This window comes from Amblyomma mixtum, chromosome 2, assembly GCF_055824585.1.
Source record: "Amblyomma mixtum isolate Tamu chromosome 2, ASM5582458v1, whole genome shotgun sequence".
NCBI classification, from domain to species: domain Eukaryota; kingdom Metazoa; phylum Arthropoda; class Arachnida; order Ixodida; family Ixodidae; genus Amblyomma; species Amblyomma mixtum.
In genome coordinates this window covers 28,281,661-28,294,312 of record NC_143013.1, presented here as the reverse complement: position 1 = coordinate 28,294,312, position 12,652 = coordinate 28,281,661, and the positions used below count along the sequence as shown (strand labels likewise).

The 12,652-nt window shown below is 49.9% G+C and overlaps 1 protein-coding gene across 6 annotated transcripts in view; it reads right to left on the bottom strand.

Moving 5' to 3' along the window:
• LOC149358779 (uncharacterized) overlaps nucleotides 1-12,652 on the bottom strand; it is a 30,045-nt gene that overhangs the window by 3,981 nt on the left and 13,412 nt on the right. The window contains exon 3 of one of the 6 annotated variants that reach the window (XM_089570969.1): nucleotides 7,204-7,485. The exons of 3 other annotated variants lie outside the window; for them this stretch is intronic. The gene's annotated coding sequence lies outside the window, so the exon portion shown is untranslated. Of the gene's footprint in view, nucleotides 1-7,203; nucleotides 7,486-12,652 lie in introns of those variants that run through there. 2 more of the 6 variants (XM_089570966.1, XM_089570967.1) reach the window with 2 other exon arrangements.

The following is a 12,652-nucleotide window of genomic DNA, read 5'->3' as shown; positions in this document are numbered from 1 at the left end:
CGGCCTAGACCCATTCGCTAGCGCCATCAACCATGACGTCACAAGGGGTGTAGAAAAATAAAGTTTTAGTGACGTCATACCAAAATACAGTGACGTACGATGAGCGGGGCACAGCCGCGTGAGCGCAGTCGACGCACCAGCGAGCCGCGTTTGCTGCTAACCGCCACTCGCTCGGTTTGCGGCGCGCCGTTGCGAACAGCGTCGCAACGTCCGATTGCAGCTCGTTGCCTGCGTCCGGCCTGCTAGATGTCAACGGCGGGCCGCTCGCGGCAACAACGACGGGAAGCGGCAGCCAATGCGAGCGCGGAGAGCGGCAGCGTCATGATGACATAGGGCGCACTCCTTGGAGCCGGGCGGCCTGCGCCAGTTTTCGTGCCGAACGCCGGCATCTGAAGAACGCGATAGTATTGTTTGTTCACGTTCATAGCAAACCCTGGGATATATGAATATCAAAAATGCATCGTTTGTGACGATCGTTGGCAAATACCGAGTTCCTGGTAGAAGTGATGACTGCGATGCAAGCAAATTTCATCCCATAGCCGGTTTTGTGCTGCTGCTACCTGGTGCGGTTCGCCTGCCGTCTGCTAGCTCTGTTGCTGAAGACGTCGTGGAAATCGAGCATATCTTTTATTATGGGACGAGTTCACAGTAAAGGGGTGCCGAGCGGAGCACGTTTCTGAGCGCTGGCCAGTCCCGAAGCTCCCTCAGCTGCGGAGTCGATATCGAAAGCAGCTAGGCCTAGCGACGACTAGGGCAGTCTGGGACCAGCGCGCAGGTCGTCGGCCGGCGTTGCCGCAGGCAGTGTCGCTGCCGAAAGATCCACTTTTAGCACAGATGCATGCTGTCGTATCTCGAATCTAGAAAGCATCCTTTCTGGTGGCATGGCTGTTTTGTATTTTCTTGTGCGGACGTGAAGTACGCCGAGTCTGCCGGCCGGTAGGTCAGCCTGGATACCGTCTGCCGACGTCATAAAAGCGAGCTAAAGAGTGTTCTTGACGTAAATAATAAACCATGGGACAAGAAATGTGAAAAAAGTGCCATTTTTGAGGATCGCTGACCAATACTGAGCTGCTAGTAGAGGTAACAACTGTGATATGAGCAAATTTCTCACAAACGCGCCTAGCAGCTGCCGCTGGCGCGACGTCGGGGTCCGGCTCGCCTGGCGCCCGCTAGCTCCGCTGCCGAAGGCGTCGAGGAGATTGACCGTACTATTATTTTATTGTGAGATGATTCTGTTAACACTACAGCTATTTGTGAAAAGTAGGCCTTTTATTATAGCGCAGGCGACTTCCGAAGCGCCGGCCGCTTGCTAAACAGGCTATAGGCCTAGCGACGACCACGGCAGCCAGGCAGCAGCAGAGCTCGTCGCCCGGAGCGCCCGCGAGCGGTGCCGTTGCCGAAAGCTCCCAACATAAGCAGACATGCTTTGTCGCTGCTCGAGTATAGCTGGCAGTTCTGATAACAAGGCGATCTTGTCTTTTCTTGTGATATTTGTACACCATCCCAAGCAGCGCTCAGGTACTGCTGCACGGCAGCGAAGTGTGACACCGGTTGTGGGCGCAGCTTGGGTAGAGCGGCGCAGCGATGCTTACTGGCATTTTGCAAAGTGTTTCGCATCCTCACGCGAACCCGCGAAGGCGATATTAGCGTGCGAACAAAAAAAAAGTCGATGTCCTCACTCGTTGGAATCAGATCTGTCAGAATCCGAGCTGCTGGGACTAGACGTGCAGTTGTTTGTTTTCATATGCGCTGGTCAGCACGTGTGTGGGAAAGCAGACGATGCAGCAGTAGGTGCGTCACAACTTTTGTGGGCCCACGTGACCAAGCGAAGCAGTTGATCTTCCCCTTCTGTGACGTCACTGTACAACTCGGCGTTCCGAAACCGAAACCGAAAATCGTTCACCTAAAAATGCTATAATAAATTATTCACTGTGAATATATGAATCTTTGAGTGTGTATCATGCTTCCTGGAGCCATAAGAAACGTTTGCAACTAAGAACGCGCGAACCACAAATTTGGTGTCTCCACCCCTTTAACCAAGCCAAGCCACAGCGAATTTTTTCCGTCAGTCGTTAAAAATCTGTCCGTCTGATGTTGTATGATGCCGCCACTTTACAGTAGGCCTCCGCCCACTACCCACCCATCTCCGGCCTCCCCCCATCTCAACCCTTCAAAATCTTCTACCCATCACCAAGCAACCGACTGTTACAGAGCAGCAGTTAAAACTTCTTAAATTATTATCACCATCATCTGCATCACAATAATCCCCACCACAACCATTATGACGATCATAATCATAAGATCAGCCACCTACACTGGAGGACAAGAACCCCTCTCATCAATCTCCAACAAACGCTATACTGCGCTATTTGCAACTGCCATATGCCGGCTTCTTCCCAATCTCATCTGACCCACTGACTTTATGTCGCTCGCTACTGTACGTTTACCTTCTCCTGCAATCCACTCCGTTACCCTAAGTCATGGTAGGCAAAAAACCATGGGAGAGGCTCCAGCAGTTCAAGCTGCATAACAAAAAGTGTGCCGGAAGTCACGTGTTTTTTTGCAGGGAAGCATGGGATTCCTCGGCGCCACTCAGCGCAGTTATGCAAACGGCATCTGCATAGGACGTATCGAGACTCGAGAGCCGTGGCTGAGTCAAGTTTGCAATCCGTAGTCTTATAAAATCGCTGTGTTGCGTGGGTGCCCCAACGTTTGGGAGGCCTTCTGTCAGCGTTAGTCATCAATGTAGCGTGTTTAGTTCACTTAGCACGCAGACTTTACATAAAGGGTTGCTCCCGATGCCTGCGAATGTTTTCGCCGATTAGGCTCGGCGCCGCAACGTCGCTGTTCTCTTTTGGCGCGCTTTTAGGTTTATGCGGTCGTTTCTCTTAACGCTGTAAGCCTGTTTAAAAATGACACACAGGTGAAAATACGTTTGTAATCACAGCGATCGCATAAATAGCCGCGAAGGCGGGGGCAGCATAAATATACCATGCTAACGTTGTGGCTAGGCGATATGTAAAACAGAAGGTATACACTTGGGCGTGGAAAGTGACAGCCGGCTCTTTTCCAGACATGCGCGGCCGGCACCCAGGCACGCAAGAGCTGGACAACTAAATTCCTTTGTTCCTGACCGCAGTAGAGGTTTACCTTGCCGGCGCATCACTCAGCTAGCTGGCGGCACGGCACAAAGCAGGATCGTCTGCTCCTCCTTGACCTTCGTGGCGCATGCGCAAACGCGCTGAGACACGGCAGACCGGCATGGCGGAGCCCTCACTTCCGGCTTCAAAAAGTGCGATTTCAGGACCTCCCCTACATTCTTTCTTTCTTTCCTCCATGCCATAACGCAACATCGCTAATGGTTGTCTGCTTTACATACTCTGTCCATGTCCGTTTCTTCTTGTCGATTTCACTAACTCTTTTCTCTTCTTCCTGTCTCTTAAAGGTACACCTATCACTTTCCTTTCCATAGCTCGCTGCGTTACCCACAATTTAATTTCAAGCCTTTTCGTTAGACCAACCTTCTGCCTCTTAAGCGAGTACTGGAAAGGTACAACTTATTGAATGTCCGTGGCAAGTATTGAATGTCGTCAGAAGCAGTAACGCAAACGCGCATGCGCGCACTAACACACAGCTCATACAACACAAAATGTCCCTGAATCACTGTTGACTGAGCATAATAAGCTATATGTAGTAATAATTTTAGGTGATCCACGGCCAAGACACTTCTGGCTTCGGTGAGCGAGTTGAGTTGATAGTGTAAGACATACAATAGGACATTTGCGGCTACGTAACATCTGTGCGGGACAATGCAATAAGAAGGAAAAAAAACGAGTTACGAAAACTCGTCTCGGAAGTGAATCGGGCGTTAGAGGAAGAGCTGGGGCCATGTTCTTTGTATTCTTTCCAGGTTAACGCGGTCTGGTGTATAAGGAAGAACGTATCGCCGTTTCCTTGCGGAAGCGAATCCTTTAGGTGGTGATGATCCGAGATAATCTTCTGTGCTTAGGGGTGGGTTCGCAACTATATTTCTTTCTGTTCTCTTTTTTTTTCGATTACTTGCGTCATTACCCTCACGATCTGTCTTTCCTTAGCCCGATGACTTCCGCTACCGGGAGTCACGCGTCCGAGCGAGGTTCGTGGTTACCACGTACGTGCGCATGAATGGCCGCGGAAAAGGCGGACCGGAAGTTGCTGTCTGGCGCCGTCGTGCCATCGGAATAAACGGAGACGCGAATCTTGGGCACGTTTTGTTTTGCCCCGCACAATAAAAAAAAGGACAAAAGAAAATAAATAAACTAACTTCGCCTCTCCGTTCTTGACATTTTCGAAAGAACTAAATCTTCAGTTCCTCATGCAGTATATAGGTTAAGATAAGGATTCAAATACCCTGATCGTGCGCAGAATGGCGTTCAAACAAGCATATACGTATATGTATTGTCTTTGCGGTACGTAGAATACGTAATGCTCGTGGCAAGCACTACATGCAATCTTTCGCTATATATCAGTTAAAAGAGATAGTGAGAAGATTGTAATGTCAGAAAATGTGGAGAGATCGGCCATCTAAACGTGACTCTGGCCTGCTACTCCGCAGCGGGAAAGGGGAAAAGGGAAAAACAGAAAGGTGGAGAGAGTGCATGAAAACCGGAGGTAGTGGCGTAATATTACAAGAAGCTGCATGAAGTGCCCAGGAAAGAGAGAGGAGGAATCTTGGGGAAAGTGGAAGAGGCCTGCCGAGGAACGGGGAAGGGGAACGGGGAACGACAGGAGAAGGAAGAGAGTGAAGACTGGCTGTTTACGGAGTTATATTTTAATTAAATAAGTAATAAACAAACCATTACTGGTGCTTCATTACCGATGGCTGCATTTTTGTTTACATAGTCTACTGCAAATGAGGTGCAGTGTCAAACAAAGAAAATGGCTATCTCCTCGTTGTCTCCGAGAGCTGCTCTTCGTATTCCTCAAATGGTAGATGGTAAGGCCTTCGACCATACCATGCTGAATACGCCGGTCCTCGTCCGAAGGCCAAATATGCCTAATAATATACCTTAATATGGGTATTCTAGATATATCTTTAATGAAGTTCATTTGCAGTGTCCTTTATGAACTTGTAGGCTTTATGTGATGTAGGTGTACCTAAGAGGTGCATTTTTTCAATAAAGAATGCATTTGTTTTGTTTGAACGAGCTGGGTTTATTTTTTATTCTGACATTTAATTTGAGCTTTGCTTCTGTCTCGAGTCCTTGCATAAAGTCGAGCATGTAACGCGAAAATGCGACGGCTATGAAACAAAGCCGGCAAGCAGTCCTTTGAAAGTTTTCCAAATTTCCTGCGGCGTTTCACTGGACATGCAAGGTTAGGGACAAGGCTTCGTCCCCTCATTACATGGTCAAGGAAGGAAGGCAAGGAAAAGTGGAATGTAATTTATTTTTAATGTGGTGATCAAACAGTTGCTAGTTATGGGAAGCTGTCAGTTCCGCCCGAGACTTCGAGAGTTTGTTTCCTAGAAGCTACAGAGGAAGAGTGGAGGGGAAGCACCGATCATATAATTTCCACTCACGTGATGAGATAATAATAGCCTAAGGACACACGCGACATCTCGTTCTCGCCGCATACAAGGTCGTTCGCTCAGAATAATGCGTAGGCAAAGTACAGAACCGCAAGCAGCTCATTATATGGCGTATACAAGCTATGAGAGAGCCGTTGCTTAAAGATTCAAGCCTCGAGTTAGGGAGAAAAGAAAATCATTCATCTCGCGTTAACTAGATCCATGGGTCTGATATGTCGATTTTCTCCAATGGACACAAGTAAATTGCAAAATGATCAGCTGGATCGTCGTCTGCAGCGCGCCCTTATCGAATATACTGGTCCGCTCTTACGTTTGCTACTGCTCCTCGATCACTGAATAGGACGCTTGCAAGCTCGCTTCTGTGCTAAGTTCGGCTACTTCAGGGAAAAAGTCTGCAGAGACCTTTTTTTGCTCTACTTTCAGGGCAGCATTATCAATCACGTACAGCGGGTATCCCTCAAAGGTATTCTTCACCTCCCTGCGCTTCACTTACGCTTGTCTTCTGCTTCACATACGCCTCACCTGCGCTTCCCTGATTCTTCACTTACCGTATTTTCCGGTGTATAAGACGCACCCTTGTATAAGACGCACCTGCCATATATGCAAGCTGTCACTGAAAAAGTTCGTATATAAGACGCACCCGTGTATAAGACGCACCCCAGTTTAACCAGTTAGGCTAGTGAGGCTTAATTAAACACGCTTGCGCTACTATCGCGAAATGCACCGTACCTGTGAGCAATTCTTAAGCAACGCTAAGTGATCGAAAAAGCAACGCTCACGCCATACCCGTCCACGTTTTAGCAAAAAAGAAAGAAAAAACGATACAGCTCCCCATATGTCCATAACAACATTTTATTTCTACTTGAAACCTTCGAAGTCTTCATCTTGAGATGCGCTATCAAAAGGTTCACCCATTTCTGGACGCAACTCGGCTGAAACATGCACTACGTACACGGAGCAAAAAAAGTTGCAAAGGGTGACTAAAAAACAACGCCGGCTTGTCTTGACAATGGCGAGAAGCGCGATTGTCACCATCTTTTGGCGCTTCTCATTGCTTTTGCTTGGGGCCTCCGAAACTGCCGCGCGTTTGTGATCCCGGAAGTCGTCATCCCCGCCGTTTCATGATAAAGATCACCTAGAAAGTCGCGCACGGCGGTCCCGGTATTGAAGTATTAACCGTGTTACAACCGCGTTATTGGTAGTGATATTTTTTAGGTGAAAAAAGCTTGAGCATGAACCGGAGTAATCGATGAACTCGCAAAAAAAAGAGGAAAAATTCGCATATAAGGCGCACCCTTGTATAGGACGCACCAGCAAGATTTTCGAAAAAAAGCCGCGTCTTATACACCGGAAAATACGGTACACTTTCATTACGCTTCAAATGATCTTCACTTGGAGTTCCCTTATGCGGTGCGTTGTTCACTTTCACTTGGGTTTCCCTCGCGCTTCATATATAACGCTTCACGTACGCTCCGCTTGAGCGTTCCTTACACCTCACTTTCGCTTCACTCAAGTTTCGCAAATGCTTCACTTCGCTTTGCTGGATGCGGTTCCGCACTATGACCCACATACACTTCCTTCTGCAAGACACTCGTGTGTGTTTACGAATCCGTCCGCACGTTAGCGCCGCTTACCTGCAATCCAGCAGCAGGGGGCGCGGCAGCGGTCGGCGTATGGGCTGCCTCGTTTCCGATTAGTCCACAGTCACCGTCACCACTCAGACGGCCGCAAAGAAGACGTTCCGACCAGCTGGAGTAGCCGCAGCTCGGAGAAGACCGCACGGGGAAAGTGAGCCGCTACTCTAAGCGAGCCTCCGTGAGCGGCGGCGGCGCGCGTTGCTCGTTTTCTGCATCGCTCGCGCGCAGCCACCGGTCGCCGTCGCTGCCGCCTTTCTTTTTCTCTTCTTGCTATTCCTACTACCGAGCCGGAGAAGGAAAGAAGAAGAGATCAAAGAAAGAAAGAAAAAAGAAGCATACATCGAAAGAGAAAAGAGGCGGACGACATTCGCGGCGACGCCGCCGCCGCCGCGGTTTTTCTGGGCTCGCTTCCTCTCGTTTGGGCGTCTGACCTCGAAACCCCAAAAAAGCGAGAGGCCCGCCTAGTGCCCACTGTCTGATTGGAAAGTGGAGCCATTAGAGACGACTGTACGCGACGAGACACGCTCCTGATGCTTTGTTTCTTCCTCTGGGATTTCCCCGCACTTTCCCCATCCTCCTCAGCCTCATCCTCGCTTAGTGTGCACGTCTCTTTCTTCTACCTTCTCTCCAATCACTCTATTGGAAGCATTATTTTGAGAGCAGCGCAGCGGATAACGACAGTAGGTTTGGTTGCGATTGCGGGTCCCGGTGCAAGAACAAGAGGTAATTCTCGAGGACAGGAATGAGAAGGAGGGTTGGGAGAGGGTAGGGAAGGCACGTCATTGCCGTTTTAAGGTGAACTGAACGCATCGCGCAATGCGCTATCTTTATGCACTCATATCAGACGCCTTTAGGTAAAGGCGGTGAAGGTCTGGGTAAGGGGGGATGGGGGGCGGGGGGGGGGGGGGGGGGGGCATAATCACGCTCGTCGAAAAACGCGTCCCGTACTGGTTTTATATATTCGTTTATCGCAGTACCTATGCGCATGTAGGCATTAGGGTGGGGGAAGGGAGAAGAATCCTGACATAATGCACGTAATATAACACAGTATGCATATGTGGTAAAACATAACCAAAACACTGCATACAAGAACACTGTACTATTTTATTACAGTAATCATAATGACTTAAAAAAATACCTGGTTTGACTGAATCACTGCGACATCCGCTGGCAACTTGTTCTATTAAGTGATAGTGCCAGGACCGACAAAGGCCTTAAACACTCCAGTTTTACGAGCTGTACACTTCTCTATTCTTTTTTACATGATCCAGCCGCAATGACATAATCAGGCCTGGGAAAATACTTTCCAGAGTTTATTTCTATAGTGCCAGAATGAAGCCTGCTAATAAAAAATGTTACCTTAACTGCACCTCTACGTTTCTGAAGCGGATTCTTTGAGCTCTGCTACTTCATGGCTACTCTCGAATTTTAGAACTTTGCGTACACCGCAGCAGCAGTCGGGAAGCACATTATCACCAGCGCCCTGTTTCGTTTCTCATGCCGCGTTTTAATGCTCAGTCTGAGTGAAGCACGTAGCGATTTGGGCGGCCCTAGGGCCCCTCCCTCCAAAATCAAGCTCACCTCTTGCCATGGCAAGAAAACGAAATACGGCCCCTACTAAGAATGTTTACAAACATAGGGGGCTGCATCTGGCCGGAGGCATAAAAGATGTTTTTTTTTTTTTTTTTTAGAGTCCGTTCGATTCGGCTGCACATGCTTCATCAGTTGAAGAAGTGCAGCACTTTGACATTCGTTTAGTCAGTGCAACGCTCGCCCGCTACACTTCCGTATTCGTTTGGCAAAAGTGTCCGCCTAGTGCAGCACGAGTTCTTGGCTGGCTTGCATTCTCAGCAGTCAGAGTATAGTCCCTAGAAATACCAGGGACCATACTGCAGTGCATCAAGATGGCGGCGTCCACGTATAGGTCGAAGACGATATGACCGCCAATGGTAGCAGCTCTTTCTAAAAAGACGAGGTGTGTGCTGTTTTGGCGTCAGAGTTGCAAGCCCGAGCGGTAGAGCCCGATGGCAGATTTTCGGGGCATATTCATAAATTATGCGGGTGTGTATGTATTTTTTTATGGTTTATGGGTGTTTAACGTTCCAAAGCAACTCAGGCTATGAGGGACGCCGTAGTGAAGGGCTCCGGAAATTTCGACCACCTGGGGATCTTTAACGTGCATTGACATCGCACAGAACAGGGGCCTCTAGAATTTCGCCTCCATCGCAATTCGACCGCCGGGCCGGGAACGAACCCGCGTCTTGGGTGAGCAGCCAGCGCCATAACCACTGACACCGCGGCGGTGTGTGTGTGTGTGTGTGTGTGTGTGTGTGTGTGTGTGTGTGTGTGTGTGTGTGTGTGTGTGTGCGCGTGCGCGCGCGCGCGTGCGTGCGTGCGTGCGTGCGTGCGTGCGTGCGCGCCACGGCCTGCTGTATATTGGTGGTGTGTTCTCTCCAGGAAAGCGGCAATTTCCTGGGGCTGCTATATGGTAACAATTTCTTCTCGCAGCTCGGTTTGGCGGCGACCATTGATGTGGGCGGCCGCACGCATATGGCTGCCATTTGGCGGCGGCGCCATAGTGAGCAGACTCGACCATTCGTTTTGAAAGCAGCCGCTTCCTGCCTGAATTGGGGTTGCACACTCGCGGCACCACCGCGAAACTTCACGGAACTGGTGCTGCCAGTGCAGCCAATCCGAACACACCTACACTGAGTTACTCGTATGCATAGCCGAGAGAAAAAAATGGCGACGCGCTGCTTTATCCACTGCGTTAAAGGGACACTGAGGAGAAATTGAAGTTGGCTTGTATCGACAGAATACCAGCTCCTGATTACAAAAACGCCACTCATACTGACAACAAAGCTCTTGTAACGTAGAAAAGAGCAAGAACCAAAATACAGGTATCGCCGCCACAGGCCAAACTCGCAAGTACAAGCATGATGACGTCATAGGACAAAGCAGTGTTGCTAGAACGCAACTCTAGGACCCGAGAAGCCACAAATCCCTGAGGCGCAGCCAATGCATGCGCAAATGTCCTTGACGTCGCCAGATGGCGCCACGTGCCCGGCAGCTACGCGCGCTCCTGAAGCATCGGGACCAATCAGCGCCTGTTTTCCGGCGGTAGGCGGGATCCCGGTATTCCGCTACGGTAACAAGGTACACGGTATGCTAAAGGGGTCTATTTGCGAGAACTTCGTTGACGACTTCGAGAACGAGATCCATCGTAACGCTGGCAAAACGCCAGTGCAAACGTAATCGAAGCGACTGTAGCGACGGCCGCAATAGCCGATAGATGCCTTCAACGTGCGGCCGGCGGTAGCTTTCTTTTCGGCTGCTGCTAGGCCGCACTGCTGGCCGCCAGAAATCACGGAGTCTGCGGTACGTCATGCGCCCGTCATGTTTCACGTCACTTAGTCCTGTGTCGTCATAGGAGAATCCCAAGTTTGAATCAGAGCGGCGGGAAAAACTTTTTCAACTTCGAATCCAAATTTCTTAGAAATAAATGCATCTTTCGCTGCCGGCCAAGTGGCAACAAAGCCATGACATGCCGAACTATCGGATTTTACTATAAAAAAAATATTAATAGTGCTCTCCTCAGTGTCCCTTTAATGCCGGCAAGTGGTGGTTTCATATTTGGATTGGCTAATGTCGGGCCGAAAACATGAATACGGTCGTAACAATACGACTTTTCTCTGGGCAAGCTTAAAATAGATGCTTAGATAATTTCGGTGCACGTCTGACACCAAACATTCACTTAAAGAAGCGAAACATGCTCTATAGAAATAATTTCATGTGATCTAGCCACCGTATACCTCACAGCAGGAGCGATCCCGTGGCAGAATCCGTGTTTTAGACCAACACTAACCAAGCCAAATACGAAGTGTCCACTTTCCGGCATTCCCGCTGTGCATGAGGCACTCTTTAAGCATTAGACGATGGAGTTTATTTTTCCCGCTTCGTAATTTCAAGAAATTAATTGGTCGGAGGTATCGGCGGAGGTATCGGCCGGCGCTTGCTATGGTGCGCGGTTCGCTAATCATGTGGTTTGAGAACTGCCTTCCATAGAGCTGTCTAAGCACTGTATACATTGAATATATATATATATATATATATATATATATATATATATATATATATATATATTTGTGCGCAAATATACAGTGCAGGCGGCAGCATGTCGAACTGTGTCACAAAGTGCGCGCATACCTTATCTTTCTTTTTTCTTCTCCGACCAAATTGGCCACGGCTGGCCACGGCGCCGGTAGTATGCGGGCATGTCGCGACGCAGCGGCGATGACTTTGCCTCCCCCCGCGTGGGCGTTGACCCCTCGCGACGCTGGGGGGTCAAGACTACGCCGCCCCCCTCCTCAGGATTATGGCCGGGAAGCGAGTGCTTTCGCGAGGGGGGGACGGGAAGCGGCCGGTGAATGCCCTAGCACCCGTCCCAACCTTGGGAAGTTAACATCGCTCCTCGTTAGGACCATACCTTTCCTTCGCATCCCCTTCAGTTTCTTCATGTTTCTTCTCCCCCCTTCTCAACATCTGTAAATCGTTGGTGCACGGGGCCGAGAGGATTCGTTTGCTTTTATTTGTTTTTTTTTGTGGTTTGTCACGTGAACACGGTGGCGGGAAAATCACGACCGAGTTAGTTGGCTTAGAGATTTCGGTGCGTGCCGACGTGTGTGGGGTCAGCCAGGGCAGTGGTCGGGAAGCGAGCCTAGGCGGTGTCTGACGCGTAGAGCGCGGCGACGGCGGCCCCGAAAGACGCGGGGAAGACGCGTAACCCGGGGCCCAAGTGCGCCCGTATCCGCACCCCCCCCCCCCCCCCCCCCCCCCCCCCCCCCCCCCCCCCCATCAGCACCGCGCGCTTCCGCAGCCCGACGCTCCCTGCGACCGGACCTTGCCACTACGCAGCTAAGTCACCGATTCTCACCACTCGCTCCACTCTTTTCTTTGTTCTGTCGCTGTTCTCGCCCTATTCTTTTGTATATTGCTTTAATCGTGTAACTTTGTTGTATAGTTCTCGCCCTGTTGTTTTCCTTCTTATTGTTAATAGTTGTTTGTGTGCTTCTGATTTTGTGCTTGTAATTCGTGTCGCGTCTCTGTATTGCCGCTGTTTTGCTGGGTTTGTTTTGTACCCTTTTGGTTGCGGTTGTCTGCTCGAGTAAAGGGCTTTCTAAAGAAACTTGCCTACGCCTCATGCCTCCGGTCAACGGCTAATCAGGCGTGGCCCCTATCGCCGGTCAGCAGTCTAACCTCATCTTCCGCACGCGGGGTGGAGAAGTTTGTCGCTCCACCCCCTCCTAACTTACGGAGAGTGCAGTGGTGGGCAGGTTGGCCCGATTAATTATAACTTCGGCGCCAATCAAACATCTAGCCGCCCACCATATCGTGACAAACTGTACGAGAAGATTGTTCGGGTCGGGGACAAATACCCAGCTGATTG